A 19193-nucleotide genomic window follows, 5' to 3' on the forward strand; every position below is an offset into this window, starting at 1 on the left:
CCTACCTGAAACAGCCTCCCCACCCCTCTACCCGAAACAGCTCGGTCTTTATTCGAAAGAGCCCAGCATCTACTCAAAACAGCCCAGCCTCTACCTGAAAGAACTTCTACCAGAAATAACTCCTATTTGACATATCCCAGTCTCTACCTGAAAGTACTCCTACCCTAAATATTTTAGCATCTGCCTGAAAGAACTATTTGAAATAGCCCACCACCTATCTGAAAGAACTCATACCTGAAATATCCCAGCCTCTACTCAACCAAACTATTACCTGAAATGACTCCTACTTGAAATAGCCCACCCTCTACCTGAAATTGCTCAGCCCCTAGCTGAAATATCTTCTATCAGGACTACTAAAAATTTCATAACTAGCATTTCCACACAGATATTTTACAGAAGACACTAGGTTGATGAGAATGAGATATAATTAGGTCTAAAAGACTTCAGGTTAGCTTACGAAAGATTTCAATCTTAGTTATTGACACGGATTTAGGTAGGACTAAATTGATTCATAACAAAATTCTAGCCAACAACTATTCGTTAAAGCAATTTTCTAAATGGAATTTAACATACTAAAACTAAATATGAAATTAAAAATGGAATGATATTAAGTAAATTAGTGAACAAGCAATATAACTTAGCACACTGTCCAAGACTTAAAACTTGAACTAGATATCTAAATCTTCATGTAAAAAACTAATTTAAAATAGGGACGACTTCCTACAGCCAATGGCCCAAAATGGTGTTAAGTTCCACTTGCTCTGCTCCAACTGAAGGACTTGATCAGGAGAGTCTGGATAGTCCTTTACGTTCATCATTCTTTTGGTTGAAGGGTTTCAGGCATCCTATGAGAGGGCCACATTAACCTGAAAGTTAAAAAAAAAGTTAATGGGAACTCACAGAAAATTACTAATAAAGATTTATAAAGTATATAGTACAGTTTTCCTAAAATTTTTAAGCAATAATATATGTTTAATAAATCAGTTCAATCGAAAACAAATTAGGATAGATGTTCTAAGCCCCCTAAATACATTAAGCCACAATAGTAAAATATTTTAAGCCCCAATAGTAAAATATTTTAACCCCAAAAGTAAGATATTTTTAGCCCCAAAAAGTAAGATATTTTAAACCCCCAAAAGTGAGATATTTTAAGGCCCCCTAAGTAAGATATTTTAAGGCCCCCTAAGTAAGATATTTTAAGGCCCCCTAAGTAAGATATTTTAAGGCCCCCTAAGTAAGATATTTTAAGCTCCCAAAAGTAGGATATTTTAAGCCCCCTTAAGTATGACATTTTAAGCCCCAAAAGAGGGATATTTTATGACCCCAAAAGTAGAATATTTTAAGACCCTAAAAGTAGGACATTTCAAGCACCAAAAGTATATTTCGAGCCTCTATGAGTATGACATCAAGCCCCAATGGTAAGATATTTAAGCCCTTATAAGTAGGATATTTTAAGCCCTAAAAGTAGGATATTTTAAGCCCTAAAAGTAGGATATTTAAGCCCTAAAAGTAGGATATTTAAGCCCTAAAAGTAGGATATTTAAGCCCTAAAAGTAGGATATTTAAGCCCTAAAAGTAGGATATTTAAGCCCTAAACTTAGGATATTTTAAACACCATAAATATGATATTCTAAACCCAAAAGTAAGATATTTTAACCCCTACAAGTAGGATATCTTAAGCCCCTTAAGCATAATATTTTAAGCCCCAAAAGTAAGATAATTTAAGACCCCCAAAGTAAGATATTCTAAGCCCCCAATAGCAGGATATTTTAAGCCCTTAAAAGTAAGATATTTCAAGCCCAAAAAGTAGGATATTTTAAACCACCATAAGTATGACATTTAAGCCCCTAAAAGTAGGATATTTTAAGCCACCATAAGTATGACATTTAAGCCCCTAAAAGTAGGATATTTTAAGACCCAAAGCTAAGATATTCTAAGCCCCAAAGGTAAGATATTTTAAGCCCTAAACGCAGGAAATTTTAAGCCCCCAAAAGTAGGATATTTGAAGTCCCCAAAAGCAGGAAATTTGAAGCCCCCAAAAGTAGGATATTTGAATCCCCCAAAGGTAGAATATCTTGAGCCCCCAAAGGTAGGATATCTTAGGCCCCCAAAGGTAAGATATTTGAAGCCCCAAAAGTAGGATATCCCATAAGTATTATATTTTAATCTCCAAAAGTACAACATTTCTAGCCTCAAAAGTAAGATATTTTAAGCCCCCAAAAGTAAGATATTCTGAGCCCCAAAAAGTAAGATATTTCAAGTCCCCCAAAGTAGAATATTTTAAGCCCCCAAAAGTAAGATATTTTAAACCCCAAAAATTAAGATATTTTAAACCGCAAAAGTAAAATATTTCTAGTCCACTAGAGTAAGATATTTTAAGCTCTAAAACGATTAAGATAATTTAAGCCACAGAAATTATTTTCTAAAGACCCAAAAAATTACCGGTATATTTCGGCGAAAAATGTTATTTTTATAATAAAATAAATTTTTGAATATACTTACCTGGTGATTATATAAGCTGCAGCTCTGCTGCTCGACAGAAAACTCTACGTTAAAAATCCGCCAGCGATCGCTATGCAGGTAGGGGGTGTACTTCAACAGCGCCATCTGTCGTGCAGGTACTCAGTACTCATTGTAAACAAAGAACTCAATTTTCTCCTCGGTCCACTGCGTCTCTATTGGGGAGGAAGGGAGGGTCCTTTAATATATAATCACCGGGTAAGTATATTCAAAAATTTATTTTATTATAAAAATAACATTTTTCAATATTTAACTTAGCCGGTGATTATATAAGCTGATTCACACCCAGGGGGGTGGGTAGAGACCAGCAATAAATGTTTACATTATTATGAGCTAAGGATTTTTTATTTCATTTTAGCAGTTATCAAAATAACAAACATAAAATAAATAAGTACCTGGTAAGGAAGTCGACTTGAACAATTACTCTGCCTTTTTAAGTACGTCTTCCTTACGGAGCCTCGCGATCCTCTTAGGATGCTGAGCGACCCCTAGGAGCTGAAGTATCAAGGGTTGCAACCCATACTACAGGACCTCATCAAAACCTCTAATCTAGGCGCTTCTCAAGAAAAGAATATGACCACCCGCCAAATCAACCAGGATGCGAAAGGCTTCTTAGCCTTCCGGACAACCCAAAAACAACAATAAAAACATTTCAAGAGAAAGATTAAAAAGGTTATGGAATTAGGGGAATGTAGTGGTTGAGCCCTCACCCACTACTGCACTCGCTGCTACGAATGGTCCCAGGGTGTAGCAGTTCTCGTAAAGAGACTGGACATCTTTAAGATAAAAAGACGCGAACACTGACTTGCTTCTCCAATAGGTTGCGTCCATTATACTTCGCAGAGATCTATTTTGTTTAAAGGCCACTGAAGTTGCGACAGCTCTAACTTCATGTGTCCTTACCTTAAGCAAAGCTTGGTCTTCCTCATTCAGATGGGAATGAGCTTCTCGTATTAACAGTCTGATAAAATAGGATAAGGCATTCTTTGACATAGGCAAAGATGGTTTCTTAACAGAACACCATAAAGCTTCTGACTGTCTTCGTAAAGGTTTAGTTCGTCTTAAATAGAACTTAAGAGCTCTAACAGGGCATAAGACTCTTTCTAGTTCATTTCCAACCATATTTGATAGGCTTGGAATATCGAACGATTTCAGCCAAGGACGAGAAGGTAGCTCGTTTTTGGCTAGAAAACCAAGTTGTAAAGAACATGTAGCCGTTTCAGATGAAAATCCGATGTTCCTGCTGAAGGCGTGAATCTCACTGACTCTTTTAGCTGTGGCTAAGCAAAGCAGGAAAAGAGTCTTTAAAGTGAGATCTTTAAAGGAGGCTGATTGTAGTGGCTCGAACCTTTCTGACATGAGGAATCTTAGTACCACGTCTAAATTCCAACCAGGTGTAGCCAAACGACGCTCCTTCGTGGTCTCAAAAGACTTAAGGAGGTCCTGTAGATCTTTGTTGTTGGAAAGATCTAAGCCTCTGTGACGGAAGACTGATGCCAACATGCTTCTGTAACCCTTGATAGTGGGAGCTGAAAGAGATCTTTCTTTCCTCAGGTATAAAAGGAAGTCAGCTATTTGAGTTACAGAGGTACTGGTCGAGGATACTGATACTGACTTGCACCAGTTTCGGAAGACTTCCCACTTCGACTGGTAGACTCTAAGAGTGGATGTCCTCCTTGCTCTAGCAATCGCCCTGGCTGCCTCCTTCGAAAAGCCTCTAGCTCTCGAGAGTCTTTCGATAGTCTGAAGGCAGTCAGACGAAGAGCGTGGAGGCCTTGGTGTACCTTCTTTACGTGTGGCTGACGTAGAAGGTCCACCCTTAGAGGAAGAGTTCTGGGAACGTCCACTAGCCATCGAAGTACCTCGGTGAACCATTCTCTCGCGGGCCAGAGGGGAGCAACTAACGTCAACCTTGTCCCTTCGTGAGAGGCGAACTTCTGCAGTACCTTGTTGACAATCTTGAACGGGGGGAATGCATAAAGGTCTAGATGTGACCAATCCAGTAGAAAGGCATCTATATGAACTGCTGCTGGGTCCGGGATTGGTGAGCAATATATTGGGAGCCTCTTGGTCATCGAGGTTGCGAAGAGATCTATGGTAGGCTGGCCCCATGTGGCCCACAGTCTCTTGCACACATCCTTGTGTAGGGTCCATTCTGTTGGAATGATTTGTCCCTTCCGACTGAGGCAATCTGCCATGACATTCAAGTTGCCTTGGATGAACCTCGTTACTAGAGAAATGTTTAGATCTTTTGACCAGGTGAGGAGGTCCCTTGCGATCTCGTACAACGTCATAGAGTGGGTCCCTCCTTGCTTGGAGATGTACGCCAAAGCCGTGGTGTTGTCCGAGTTCACCTCCACCACTTTGCCTTGAAGGAGAGACTTGAAGCTTTTCAAGTCCAGATGAACTGCCAGTAGCTCCTTGCAGTTGATATGCAATGTTCTTTGACTCGAGTTCCAAGTTCCCGAGCATTCCCGACCGTCTAATGTCGCGCCCCAGCCCGTGTCCGATGCGTCCGAGAAGAGAACGTGGTTGGGAGTCTGAACAGCCAGGGGCAGACCCTCTCTGAGGCTGATACTGTCCTTCCACCAAGTCAGGGAAGACTTCATCTTCTCGGAAATGGGGATCGAGACCGCTTCTAGCGTCTTGTCCTTTTTCCAGTAAACAGCTAGGTGATATTGAAGAGGACGGAGGTGTAGTCTTCCTAACGATACGAACTGTTCCAGGGATGATAGTGTCCCTATCAGACTCATCCACTGCCTGACTGAACATCGTTCCTTCTTCAGCATGTTCTGGATGCATAACTGGGCTTGACTTGTTCTGGGGGCCGACGGAAAAGCCCGAAAAGCTTGACTGTGAATCTCCATCCCTAAATACACAATAGTTTGAGATGGGACCAGTTGAGACTTTTCCATATTGACCAGGAGACCCAATTCCTTGGTCAGATCTAGAGTCCACTTTAGATCCTTCAGACAGCGACGACTGGAAGCAGCTCTTAGAAGCCAGTCGTCCAAATAGAGGGAGGCTCTGATGTCCGCTAAATGAAGGAATTTGGCTATATTCCTCATCAGCCTCGTAAACACAAGAGGAGCTGTGCTTAGGCCAAAGCACAGGGCTTGAAACTGGTAGACAACCTTTTCGTAAACGAATCTCAGAAAAGGTTGGGAGTCTGGGTGGATGGGGACGTGAAAGTATGCGTCCCTTAGGTCTAAAGAGACCATCCAGTCTTCCTTTCTGACCGCTGCTAGAACGGACTTTGTGGTCTCCATGGCGAACGTCTGCTTTGTGACAAAGACATTCAGCGCACTGACGTCTAGCACCGGCCTCCACCCTCCTGTCTTCTTTACCACTAAGAAGAGACGGTTGTAGAAGCCCGGGGTTTGATGGTCCAGGACTTTGCCTACCGCTCCCTTTTCTAGCAAGAGAGACACCTCCTGTTTCAATGCTCGTCTCTTGTCTTCCTCTCTGTACCTGGGAGAGAGATCGATGGGAGACGTTGCTAGAGGGGGTTTTCGTACAAACGGGATCTTGTACCCCTCTCTGAGCAACTTCACAGATTGTGCATCTGCGCCTCTCTTCTCCCAGGTCTGCCAGAAGTTCTTGAGTCTGGCTCCCACTGCTGTCTGAAGAAGGTGGCAGTCAGACTCTGCCTTTAAAGGACTTGGTTCCTTTCTTCTTCCCACGTCTCCCTTCGGCACGAGCACCTCCTCTGCTGGAGGCTCTGCCACGAAAGGGCAGAATAAATCTGGACGCTGGAGTGTCCATCCTGGGTCTTGACAAGGTAGGCAAAGGGGTGGCTTTGCAGGCAGAGGACGCAACCAGGTCATGGGTGTCCTTCTGAATCAAAGAAGCAGCAATCTCCTTAATCAAGTCCTCTGGAAAAAGGCACTTAGAGAGAGGAGCAAACAGAAGTTCTGATCTTTGACACGGTGTCACTCCAGCTGACAGGAAAGAGCAAAGGTTCTCACGCTTCTTGAGGACCCCGGATACGAACGAAGCAGCAAGCTCACTAGATCCGTCACGTATGGCCTTGTCCATGCAGGACATGATGAGCAAGGAAGATTCCTTGTCAGAAGGGGAGATCTTCCTGCTCAAAGCTCCCAGACACCAGTCCAAAAAGTTGAAGACCTCGAAGGCTCTAAATACTCCTTTCAACAGATGGTCTAGGTCCGAAGGTGACCAGCATATCTTAGAGCGTCTCATGGCTAGCCTACGGGGAGAGTCTACCAGACTTGAGAAGTCGCCCTGGGCAGAGGCAGGAACTCCCAAGCCGAGAACTTCTCCCGTGGCATACCAGACGCTCGATCTGGAAGAGAGTTTAGCAGGGGGAAACGTAAAGGCTGTCTTCCCTAGACTCTTTTTGGACTGCATCCAATCTCCTAAAACTCGTAAAGCTCTCTTGGACGAGCGTGCGAGGACGAGTTTCGTAAAGGCAGGCGAGGATGACTGCGTACCTAAAGCGAACTCTGACGGAGGAGAGCGTGGAGCCACAGACACAAACTGGTCCGGATACATTTCTTTGAACAGAGCAAGAACTTTTCTAAAGTCCAAAGAGGGTTGCGTGGTCTTGGGCTCGTCAAGGTCCGAATGTGGTTCATCAACGTGTGCCGCATCGTCATCATCAGAGAGTCCATCATCCGAGAATTGAGGAGGAAGCGGCAAAGGAGTAGGTATCGGCTGGTCAGCTGAGTCCGGTCGCACGGGTGCACGCGTGACTGAACCGGACGCAACGTCATGGAACTGTTGCCCAGTCTGTGAGCTGGCAACAACCATAGCAGCGCGGGGACGCACAGCGTCTACTCCAGACTGTCTAGTCTGATGTGGGCGAGCAGAGGCAACCACACTGGGTTGCGGAGGTTGACGCACCGCGTTAAAACAAAACAACTTTGACGGTTGTTGTACCTCGCGAACGTCAACGGAAGGTTCCGTGCGTCGCTGAACGTCAACATGCGGCTGGCAGGGTACACTGGAACGCATGGGTGGCGGGACTCTCTCAGCTGGAGTGCGTAAGAAGGTCGCTTCAGCGTCCACAGGACGCACAACCGTGGTTGGTTGTAGGCAAGGGGTTGGTGCAGCAGCAACCTTCTCCGCACGAAAGTCCTGCATCAGTGACGTTAACTGATACTGCATGGTCTGCAGCAAAGACCACTTAGGGTCTACAGGAGCAGGTGCGGCGACAGACGGTGTGACTGCCTGAGGCGGTACCGCTTTGCCTCTCTTAGGAGGTGAGCAGTCATCGGAAGACTGCAGCGAGTCCGAACTGACCCAGTGGCTACAACTGGGCCGTTGGACTTGCGCGGAAGGGACCGACTTGCGCTTAAGAGGTCGTGAGACCTTGGTCCATGGTTTCTTACGAGAAACCTCTTCCGCAGACGAGGAATAAATGGGCTCTCTCGTAGGTCGTGAGACCTTGGTCCATGGTTTCTTACGAGAAACCTCTTCCGCAGACGAGGAATAAATGGGCTCTCTCGTCTCTGTGTGGGTGGGGCGATCTTGGGTAGATACGCCCGAAACCACGGAGGGAACGTCTGTTCGCTGATTAAAGCCTCTCGAACCCTTTGGTCGTACGACATTGCTTCTCCCCTGGACTTGGGAGCTTGCAAGAGGTCCCGGACTAGGAGGACGACAGGCACAAACAGACGAACCCTCAAGCGCAACACTATCCACAACACTATCACTCACTTTATCACTTCCCACTGCACTCTTACACTTCAGCTCCTTGACGTCTGCCATGAGCTGGTTACGGTCACTAGCCAAGGACTCGACTCTCTCACCCAGAGCTTGGATGGCACGCATCATATCTGCCATCGAAGGTTCCTGAGTGCCAGAAGGGGGATTAGGAGCAACCACTACAGGGGAAGGAATAGGTTGTGGGGCATGAGGAGAGGAAAAATCAACGGAACGAGATGAACTTCTCCTGACTCTATCTCTCTCTAGCCTACGTGTATATTTCTGGAATTCGATAAAATCGAATTCCGAAAGCCCAACGCATTCCTCACATCGATCTTCCAATTGACAGGTTTTATCCCGACAATTGGAACAAACGGTGTGAGGATCGATAGAGGCCTTCGGAAGACGCCTTGAACAGTCCCTAGCATTACACTTCCTGAATTTAGGGACTTGAGAAAGGTCAGCCATTTTGAATTGGTCAAAGGGGAATTCAAAAACTATCCAAAGTCGTCAACAAATAATCCGATATCAAAAAAAGAATGCAAGGATTAATTGAAGAGAAAGCCTGCACAGCGAAAGCTCAAAACTAGAAACGTGTACTTCGCCAAATAGTTGTGAAAACCAATCCAGTTAGCAACAGCGAATTAGTAGGTCTTGCCGGTGGCACGACAGAGAGAAAATTGAGTTCTTTGTTTACAATGAGTACTGAGTACCTGCACGACAGATGGCGCTGTTGAAGTACACCCCCTACCTGCATAGCGATCGCTGGCGGATTTTTAACATAGAGTTTTCTGTCGAGCAGCAGAGCTGCAGCTTATATAATCACCGGCTAAGTTAAATATTGAAAAAATTAGAATATTACAGGACAAATAAATAAATAAAAAAAAAAATAAATAAATAAAAAAGGATATCTTGAGTACTAATAATATATGCTAGAATTCCTATGTCAAGTTTTCAACAGTGAATTCATACAAATAAGAGTAAAAAGACCTTAGCTATACAAAAATTAAACTAGGTTGAATGAACAATTACAGTACACCACACATGGCGCACTGACGTCACTACCCACTTATGATAACTATTCAACTTTTTACCCAATTTACAGCTTCACACACTAACCTGAAAACTTTTGCCAAAAAACAGGTTGATTAAAGTTTTGTCATTTAAAAGGTTTATAAGTGTGGTAACGTCCCTGACTGGTGAATGCCAGTCTGGGGTTCGAACTTGTTAGTTCCTTTAGTCGCTGCAATCTCACCATCCTTGTGAGCTAAGGAAGGGGTGGGTTAGGGAGCCTATGGGTCTATCTGCTGAATTATCAGCCGACATTGCTTGGCCCTCCTTGGTCCTAGCTGGGGTTCTGCATATGGTCAGTCTCTAGGGCATGGTCCTCCTTGCTAGGGCAATGTCACTGTCACTGTCCCTGTCTCTGCCACTCATGAGTGGCCTTTAAACCTAAACGGAGATATAGAATTAAACTCTAAAGTTACAGAGTTCGAAACAATTAAAAACAAAAGCATGAATTAAATCTGAGCTTTCCAACTAACGGGATTTACTAATAAGAAAAACCATTCAGCAAAAAATTTGTATGATTCTTTGATCAAATACAGTTTGAGTGAGTCCTATCACTTAAATTTTAATCTTAAGACCATTCCTAAAAAAAATTGCTCACAAAATGAAAGACCAATATCCATGTATACTAAATCTTCAGTATCAGATATCAGGCTGACATAAGTTTTTTATATTATGCTGCTGTTTATTCAAATATCTTATTTTAATTGTTCATAATTTCTCAGATCGTGTATTTAATTCCTTTTCTCACTGGGCTATTTTTCCCTATTAGAGCCCTAGGGCTTATAGCATCTTGCTTCTCCAACGAGGGTTATAGCTTACCTAGTAATAACAACAATAATAATAACGTTAATATTCAAGCTACTCAGCCCAGTCTAAAATCCCTAGTCTCTACTTTTGTAACTTAACCCTAGTACTAAACGTCACAAAATTTAACCTAGATTCTAAAAACCACACAACTTTCAAAATAATTTTACAATCCAAATGAAGTTTACAGTATTAGATCATTGAAAATGTCATACTTAACTTGGCTCATCCAGAAGACAGGAGACTAAAGACGTTATCACAATTTCTCAACTTCTTGAACATCAACATCTGCAATTCCCCCAGGCTTCAGTGCCAATGAATACCATAAACAAACTGGATCACAAATCTGGAAAGAGTTGAAAAGGTAATTCCAACAGATATTTCGCTTCTACCTATTGTACTTGACTCCTTTTTCCTAGGACTATTTTAACAAAAAATTAAAAGTGTTTTGTTGTCCAAAAAAGTAGGTGACTTATCTAATGTCTGAATGGAAATCAATTTAAATTTTTCTTTTTACAGAAATGCATTAATTTAATCAAAGCTTGCCAGCTACCAGGAATTAGTATAAAAAAAAAAAAATGCTATTTTGATCTAACAAGTCAAGTGAATCATGAGGCCTATCATTAGCATTTCACTGCTGAGAATGAGTAGAACTTTTCTCTTCAGAGGCGCTATTAGTTGAATAGAGGCTCCAAGAGGAGAGACCCCTCTTACGACAACCACAGATGATGACCCCTTGGATTGGTAAACAGAAGTAAAGGATTTCTGGAGGTATACAGACTTCTCTCTCACCAATTTGTGCGAAAAGCTTTCCTCTTTGAGAATAGGATAGGTGACCACGCATGAAGCTGAAGAAACTCTATTGAGTTGTGGAACATCGAGACTTCTAATTGGCAAAACATGTCAGGGAGAGGAACCAATTCCCTTGTCTTTTTTAGAAGAAGGCCAGATACCAATGTCTTTCCCATGAGAAGAGAACCAATACAAGCAACTAGCATGCAACTATCGACTGGTCTTCCTGGCTTCACTCTAGAAGTAGCCAAGTTACCTTCTTTGACTCTTTATGATGCCAAGTGGAAAGGTTTCATGCCATTGTCATGTCTCAGAGAATGGGAGGATCTCGTGACAGACCAGCCTCGAGACACAACTTTCATGAAGAATGTTAGTATCTTTGCACACAGTTAAAACTGACACGGAGTAGAATGTTAAGAAGAAGCAGGTGAAAGGTACCCTGTGACGCTAACATGAAGCGCATGAAAACCTATCACTCGGGGATATAAAAAATACGATGCAAGTACAGTACAAGTGATGGGTAGTAGGGTCCTAGTCCATGCAGAACTGGCACCTCTTATTCCCTCTGACACAAAGATCATTTGGCTAGTAAGGTCGAAGCAAACATGCGTGGAGAACTTAGCCCAAATGTCAAACATCACATATGCATCAAGCCTGTGTCCACAGGAAGCAACTGCATGTGGAGGGTTAGTCTGCAGAATAAGACAGTCTGTTGACGTTATCACAATCACGTTCGCCTATTGTGAACACCGAGCTGGTAAATCTCCAGTTTACAGAGAAAGTATAGTTTGTTCTCTAACAGTACATAAAGATAACTTGTGAGTCTAGTGCATACTTAAGAATTCCAGATCTACATGGATTCCCAGTGATTGGGAATTCTGTGCACATAAGATTCCCCATGAGTATGAATTCTGTGGATGTGAATTCCTTGGGTGTATGGATTTCTAATGTGCACAGATTCTACGTCCATGGATTTCCGTAACTAAGAAGGAACTGTCTTTAGACCAACACACACACAAGCATATCGATCTATCTCTACCTCTCTATCACACACATATCCATAAAAAAAAGAGAGAGAGAGAGAGAGAGAGAGAGAGGAGAGAGAGAGAGAGAGAGAGAGAGAGAGAGAGAGAGAGAGAGAGCCTTATTCTATGTTTGGGTTCCCCCAGGTCCCTCAGTGTGAGGCACCTCGTATATCCACCACAGAGAGAGAGAGAGAGAGAGAGAGAGAGAGAGAGAGAGAGAGAGAGAGAGAGAGAGAGCCAGCCTTATTCTATGTTTGGGTTCCCCCAGGTCCCTCAGTGTGAGGCACCTCGTATATCCACCACAGAGAGAGAGAGAGAGAGAGAGAGAGAGAGAGAGAGAGAGAGAGAGAGAGAGAGAGAGAGAGAGAGAGAGCCAGCCTTATTCTATGTTTGGGTTCCCCCAGGTCCCTCAGTGTGAGGCACCTCGTATATCCACCACAGAGAGAGAGAGAGAGAGAGAGAGAGAGAGAGAGAGAGAGAGAGAGAGAGAGATTAATGAAGTCAGTCAGATTAGATAAGAGAGAGAGACTTTAATGTCTTCCTGAGCTTCTCTGATGGAATCTTCTCTTTCTTCTCCTGACAGTAGCAGCAAAGACTCTACCAAAGGTGAGGCAAGAGGAGGAGGAACTTAAATTTCTCATTCTAAGGGATTGTCCAAGCCAATGACAATGTTCCAGTGGGGAAACAGATCATAACTCTAAGAGAACAAAACCTTTCCGAGAACAGGAAGACACTACAGAAAAAATGGCAATGATCTTCCCCTTCATATGAGGCAGCAGCAGAACATCTTTCCTCCAACCAAGTACAATAATGTCCAAGGAAAGCCATCTTCCTCAGTTACGCTAACGTCAGAAGGCCAAACTTTCGAGGGAATAAACAGCAAAAGGAATGCTGTCTAACAGGTGGAAGAATATGGCTATTAACACGTTAGATAAATATGACAAATTCGGAGATAATTTGTATTTTTCCTAACCATACAAACCTTAGCTATTTACATAGGGTTTACTTTCGGCGTAGCTGAAATGACGAGCCAATAGTTTTTAACGAGGGTTAACTACCCCCGCGTTAGTTAGCGGGGGTAGGGGAAGGGGTAGCTTGCTACCCATCCCCCCCCCCCCACACACCGGTGATTTGCTTCACTTCACTTAGAGGTAGGACTTGACTTGGGGGACAGGGCTGGCGGGCAAATATGTGTAAATAGCTAAGGTTTGTAAGGTTAGGAAAAATACAAATTATCTCCGAATTTGTCATTTGTTCCGTAACCGAAATACAAACCACGCTATTTACATTGGGTGACTTACCCCTTAGGAAGGGTGGAAAGTCCCCAGCCTTACTGACTTTGGCTTTACCCGGGGGTTCCGCTTCCCAGTGAGTAGCACTTGAGAAAAGGAGCCCCTGCACCTCACAAGTTCCTCGCTTCGCAAGGAACGTGTGGCCTACACAAGTTGTGTGTGGAGGAAAGAGCGTGACTCGTCCTATGAAGTTGACCTTGAGACCTTTAGATAGGAATCCAGGATAGGACGTTCCCAATACCACCTCGTCAGGGTATGGGGGACGCGACAGTATTAAGCATAATACTAGGAGCACAAGGAAGCATGGGTTACCTGCAGAGGTCGAGGTCAGCTATGCGGAGACCAGGATGCTGCTTCCCCAAGAGAGGGGAGGATGAAGAAAGTAGTAAGGGTCAGACATACTCTTTCATTCACGCAGACTAAAACCAGGTAACAACGCCCTCAACCTACTGCTACTTGTCCATAAAGGAGCCTGAGGTTAGACCAGCTGTTGTGCAGCCACCACAGGGCCGATAGAAAACGTATCGAGGCTCCTGTGGGTCACGTCCTGCAGGTAGTGGGCTGTGAAGGTCGTCTGACGCTTCCAGACCCCAGCTTGAAGCACCTGCGTCACAGAGAAGTTTCTCTTGAAAGCCAGGGACGTAGCAATGCCCCTGACAAAGTGCCCTAGGGCGACGTGACGGAGGAGGGTCTGGATTCAAGGCGTGATGGATAACCCTTCCAATCCAAGCCGAGATGGTGTTCTTGGTGACCCTCCTCTTCGTCCTGCCTGTGCTAACAAACAATGCTTGCACTTGAGGATGAACTGCAGCTGTTTTCTTCAAGTAACACCTCAGACTCCTCACTGGACATAGTAGCAGCTGGTCTGGGTCGCTTGTTACAGAACGGAGACTCGCGATCCTGAAAGAGTCGAACCGTGGGTCCGGCACTCCAGGGTTCTGAGTCTTGGCAACAAACTCTGGTCTGGGTCGCTTGTTACAGAACGGAGACTCGCAATCCTGAAAGAGTCGAACCATGGGTCCGGCACTCCAGGGTTCTGAGTCTTGGCAACAAACTCTGGGACGAACCTGAACGTTACCTCCCTCCATCCCCTTGAATGGGCGATGTCGTACGAGAGACCATGAAGTTCACTACCTCGCTTGGCAGAGGCCAAAGCGAGCAGGAAAGCCGTCTTTCAAGACAGGTGGCGATCAGAGGCCTGGCGTAATGGTTCGAAGGGAGGTCTCTTAAGAGCCCTGAGAACCCGAACCACGTTCCAAGGAGGAGGTCTCACTTCCGACTGAGGGCAGGTAACCTCATAGCTACGTATGAGTAGAGAGAGTTCCAGCGAGGAAGAAATGTCCACTCCTTTCAGCCTAAAAGCCAAGCTTAAGGCTGAGCGATAGCCTTCCACCGCTGAGACCGAAAGGCGCATTTCCTCCCGCAAATAAACGAGGAACTCCGCTATTGCTGGAATAGTGGCATCGAGTGGAGAGATACCCCTCCCACGACACCAACCACAGAAGACTCTCCACTTCGCCTGGTAGACTCCCTCAGAGGACTTTCACAGGTGCCGAGACATCCTCTCCGCAACCTGTTGCGAAAAGCCTTTCTCCGTGAGGAGACGCTGGACAGTCTCCAGGCGTGAAGCCGAAGCGAGGCTACGGCCTTGTGGAAAATGTTGCAGTGTGGTTGTCTGAGTAGCTCGTGTCGTGGGGGAAGTTCTCTCGGGAGCTCCGTCAGGAGCTGCAGAAGGTCCAGGAACCATTCCGCGTGATGCCATAGCGGAGCTATCAGTCATCGAACAGTTTACCGATAGTCTGGTCCTGTTGAGCACCCTTCTCATCAGACAGAACGGTGGGAAGGCGTACACGTCGATGTTGTCCCACTGTTGTTGGAAAGCATCTTGCCAGAGTGCCTTGGGGTCCGGGACTGGGGAGCAGTACAGCGGAAGCTTGAAATTCAAAGCTGTCGCAAACAGATCCACGGTCGGGGAACCCCACAAAGTCAGGACTTTCTTGGCTATCTGAGGATCCAAAGACCACTCGGTACTCACTATCTGCGAAGCCCTGCTCAGACTGTCGGCGAGCACATTCCTCTTGCCAGGAATGAAAAGCTGATAGTGTTATCGAGTGAATTTCGGTCCACCTCAGAATCTCTACTGCAAGATGGGATAGCTGCTGCGAAAAAGTACCTCCCTGCTTGTTGATATGAGCCACTACCGTGGTGTTGTTGCTCATCACCACCACGGACTGACCCTCCAGGGTCCGTTGGAACTGTTGAAGAGCCAGAAAGACGGCCTTCATCTCTAGCAAGTTGATGTGCAGGTACTTTTCTGATTCTGACCAAAGGCCTGAGGTCCTCTGGTCCAGAATGTGCGACCCCCCCCCCCCCTTCTTTTGACGCGTCCGAAAACAGTGTCAACTCCGGGGGGAGGACGAGAAGATCTACTCCCTTTCGCAGGTTCTCGTCGACCAGCCACCACTGCAGGTCCGCCTGTTCCGAAGGTCCTATCGGGACCTGTAAGTCCGGGGAATCGGATCCTTGATTCCACCGGGACTTGAGCCGCCACTGCAGGGATCTCATCCTGAGACGGCCATTTGGAACCAGACGAGCTAGGGAGGACAGGTGACCTAAGAGACACAACCATGGTTGGGCGGGAAGCTCTTCTCGCCTGAGGAAGGGTTCCGCCACCCTCCTCAGCCTTGCTATCCTGTCGTCTGATGGAAAGGCTTTGTGGAGATTGGTGTCTAACAACATGCCTAGATAAACCAGTCGTTGGGACGGCTGCAGAGAGGACTTCGAGATTTACCACGATCCCCAGATCCTGGCAAAGTCCCAGAAGCCTGTCTCGGTGTCGAAGAAGGGTCGACTCCGAATCTGCTAGGATCAGCCAGTCATCCAGATAACGAAGGAGACTGATGCCGTTCCTGTGCACCCAAGATGAAATCAGGGTGAAAACACTGGTGAACACCTGAGGTGCTGTGGAGAGACCGAAGCACAGCACCTTGAACTGGTAGGTCTTGCTGTCTAGGCTGAATATCAAGTACTTCCTGGAAGACGGATGGATTGGGATCTGGAAGTACGCTCCTTTAGATCCAGTGTGCACATGAAGTCTTGTGGTCTCACCTTAAGTCTGACCGTGTCTGCTGTCTCCATGCTGAACGGAGTTTGATTACAAACTTGTTCAGAGCTGAGAGGTCGATGACAGGTCTCCAGCCTCCAGACGCCTTCTTTACAAGAAAGAGTCAAACTGAAGCAGCCTGGGGAGCCGTCGACGACCTCCTGAAAAGCATCCTTCTTGAGCATGGTCTCGACTTCTGCCCGAAGGGCTAGCCCCTTTACCGATCCCATGGCATAGGAGCTCAACGACACTGGATTCGCTGTCAGGGGAGGTTGAGATGTCGTGAATGGGACGCGATAGCCTTGGCCGATTACGGAGACCGTCCAAGCATCGGCCCCATGTTTCTGCCACCTGTGCACGCAACTTTGAAGGCATCCCCCCACAGGTGGACACGCGGGGGGACTGCCACTCCTAGCATTAGCGGCCACGGCCGCTCCCTCTAGGAGTCTTGCCTCCCCTGGAGGACTTACCGCCCCTCTTGTCCTTGGCTGGAAAGGGCTGGGGCTTAGACACCACTTTCCTAGCTGCCGGCGCCTGCTTTAGTGTCTTGCGAGGCTGCTGCTGCGGTTGCTGCGGAGCTGGAGGCTTGTAGGGCCGAGATGCAAGGGCCCTTTGGAGGAGGGAGTCTTGGCTAGACATCCTCCACCTCTCAGCTGTACGTTCCATGTCCTGCGGCTCGAACAGATTCCCCCCAAGGAGGGAAGCGTGCCTGAGCCTGCAGAAATCCACGGCGGGGACCTTCGGATGGATCTTCTCGGTCACCGCATCACGACGCTTCAACACCGAGTTGGCCCAAAGGTTGGTAACCTGATGTGCCAGGAACTCGATGGAGCGAGTGCCCGAGAGGAGGAAGGTCTCCAGGGCCTTCCTATTGGTCTCCTTAGACAGATCCTCGGAGCGCAATGGGATGCCCAGAGAACCTAGCCAGATATCCAGCCACGAAGTGGCCTGCATGGCGCACTTCGCGACCTTCCCATGGCTCAGGATCTCCGACGCCGAGAACGTCACCTGCTGGGCAGAGAGCTTCTCAAGGAGAACTCCCCTAGCGAGCTCTTCTACTGAATGATGGAGGAGAAGAGCGAGGCTAGACTCCCCCATGAAAATACCTCCTCTGCTGGAGACGAGGAGGTGGGGGGAGTTTGTTCCCGGCAGAGGAACGACTGGAGGAAGCGAGAACCGCGAGTTGAGCATTGGCCCTGGCTCTGGCACTCTTCAGCCCCTGGGACCAGGGCAAAGCCGCGCTGGCCTTGGGGGGCTTCTGAGTTCCGTACACCTTATCCAGGACCGTGTCCTTGCCTTCACGGGGGGCGATCACGGGGTCCATGAACCCGTTGAGCTGTCTCATCAGGCTCAGAACCTGCCAGAAGGCATGCTCAGACTCTTGCTGGTCTCCTCCCTGTGGACTGGCAGCCAAGTCTTCTGTCCCCGGAATCTCTTCCTGGGGAGATGCGTGGACGTTCTACCAGGGTGCAGCTGGATCCTGACGAATTCGAGAAAACGACTTCGGAATCGTCTTGGAGTCCTTAGGTTCCCTCCTGGGCAGGATACACGACCCCAACAAAGAGGTCTGGAAGGCGTCTTCCACGCGAGACGATTCCCCTCCACGAGGAGACGACTCCCCCCTTGGTGCCGCAGGGGAGACCGCTACCTCACTGGATTCTCCTGAGGACGGAAAAGCCTCGTCCTCGGGAGAAGGAGAAAGCGCCTGCGAAGGGGACGGAGCCTTCCTGACGGACCTCTTAGAAACCAGCTTCTCCCTGGGAGAAGTCACCACGAAGTCCACTCCTCTCCTCTTCAGCGGGGACGAGGCTGCCGTTGGCTTGTGTCCTTGATCGGCGAGTGCCGGCTTCATAGCTTTCACTAACGCCCGCATCAGAGGACCAAACCAAGACTGCCGAGACACGGACACCGAGTCCGAAATTCCCGCTGGAGGGAAGGGATCGGGAGATCCTTCGGAGTGGACACCACTGGACCTGCCTGTAAGGAAAAAGGGGAAGAAAGTTGCTCTGACCTCTCCGATGGGTCTTCCCTATCCTGAAAGAGACCTGCGCTTAGGGGGAGCGATCCTGATTGCGGTCTGGCGACACACGTCCCTGCTGCTGTCGTGAGCTGCGGAACCCGACACGAACGGGGGTCGTGCTGACGCTCGTGCGTAGGCAAAACTAAGGAGTCGCGCGCAAGAGGCTGTTGAAGCGTGGGCGCGCAATCGCGCGAAGACAATCGAGCGCGGGAGAACGATCGCGAGGGCTCGCAGGCGAGTAAGCGCGTGGGCGAGGGACCGCGTTGTCGCGTTGGCGCGTGGGCGAACGAGATCGCTCCGACGACCGCTGTCGATGGTGTCCAGGGGACCTGTAACGCGTGGGAGATCGATGGCGCGTTGGTGAACGCTGGCGCGTAGGCGCATGGTGGCGCGTAGAACGCGCAGGCGAGCGACCGCGCGTGGGCGAGCTGGTAGAAGGAGACCCATGTCTCTCCAGATCCTCTGGGCGCCGACGCGTAGGAGAGCGCTTGCGCGCAAGCGAAAAATCACGTGGGCGGTCAGGAGATCGCCGATGTTCAGGGGATCGCTGACGCGCTGGGGACCGTTGACGCACAGGAGATCGCTAACGAGCAGGCGAACGTTGACGCATCTGTGATCGCTGGCGAGCAGGAGGGCGACGCGTGGAATCCTGTGTGGGAGCTGCCGGCGCGTTGCGCAGAGGCGAACGTTCACGAACGGGCTCAGGAACAGGAGGTGCGTGGGCGCGAGGGCGTACAGGAACCTTAGAAGTACGCGTAGGAGACCACGAGCGTCGCTGCGCTGGAACAGGCTGACGAGCAGGATCGCGAGGGCGAGAAGAAGTGTCCTTGTCCAAGACCTGAACTGAAGTTCTAGGTCGCGCGGGCGAACGTGGGCGCGTGTCAGGAACTGGGAGC

General features: G+C 47.5%; 1 long non-coding RNA gene across 2 annotated transcripts in view; it reads right to left on the reverse strand.

Annotated features, from left to right (window-relative positions):
* Positions 1–206: 206 nt before the first annotated feature.
* Positions 207–19193, reverse strand: part of LOC137630201 (uncharacterized) — a 37125-nt gene continuing 18138 nt past the window's right edge. Inside the window, exons 2-4 of one of the 2 annotated variants that reach the window (XR_011041688.1) lie at positions 10286–10411; positions 9310–9642; positions 207–866 (exon numbers count right to left, since the gene is read on the reverse strand). This is a non-coding gene — a long non-coding RNA (uncharacterized lncRNA). The remainder of the gene's footprint in view (positions 867–9309; positions 9643–10285; positions 10412–19193) is intronic. The other variant, XR_011041689.1, reaches the window with a different exon arrangement.

Source organism: Palaemon carinicauda, chromosome 38 (genome assembly GCF_036898095.1).
Source record: "Palaemon carinicauda isolate YSFRI2023 chromosome 38, ASM3689809v2, whole genome shotgun sequence".
Lineage (NCBI taxonomy): Eukaryota > Metazoa > Arthropoda > Malacostraca > Decapoda > Palaemonidae > Palaemon > Palaemon carinicauda.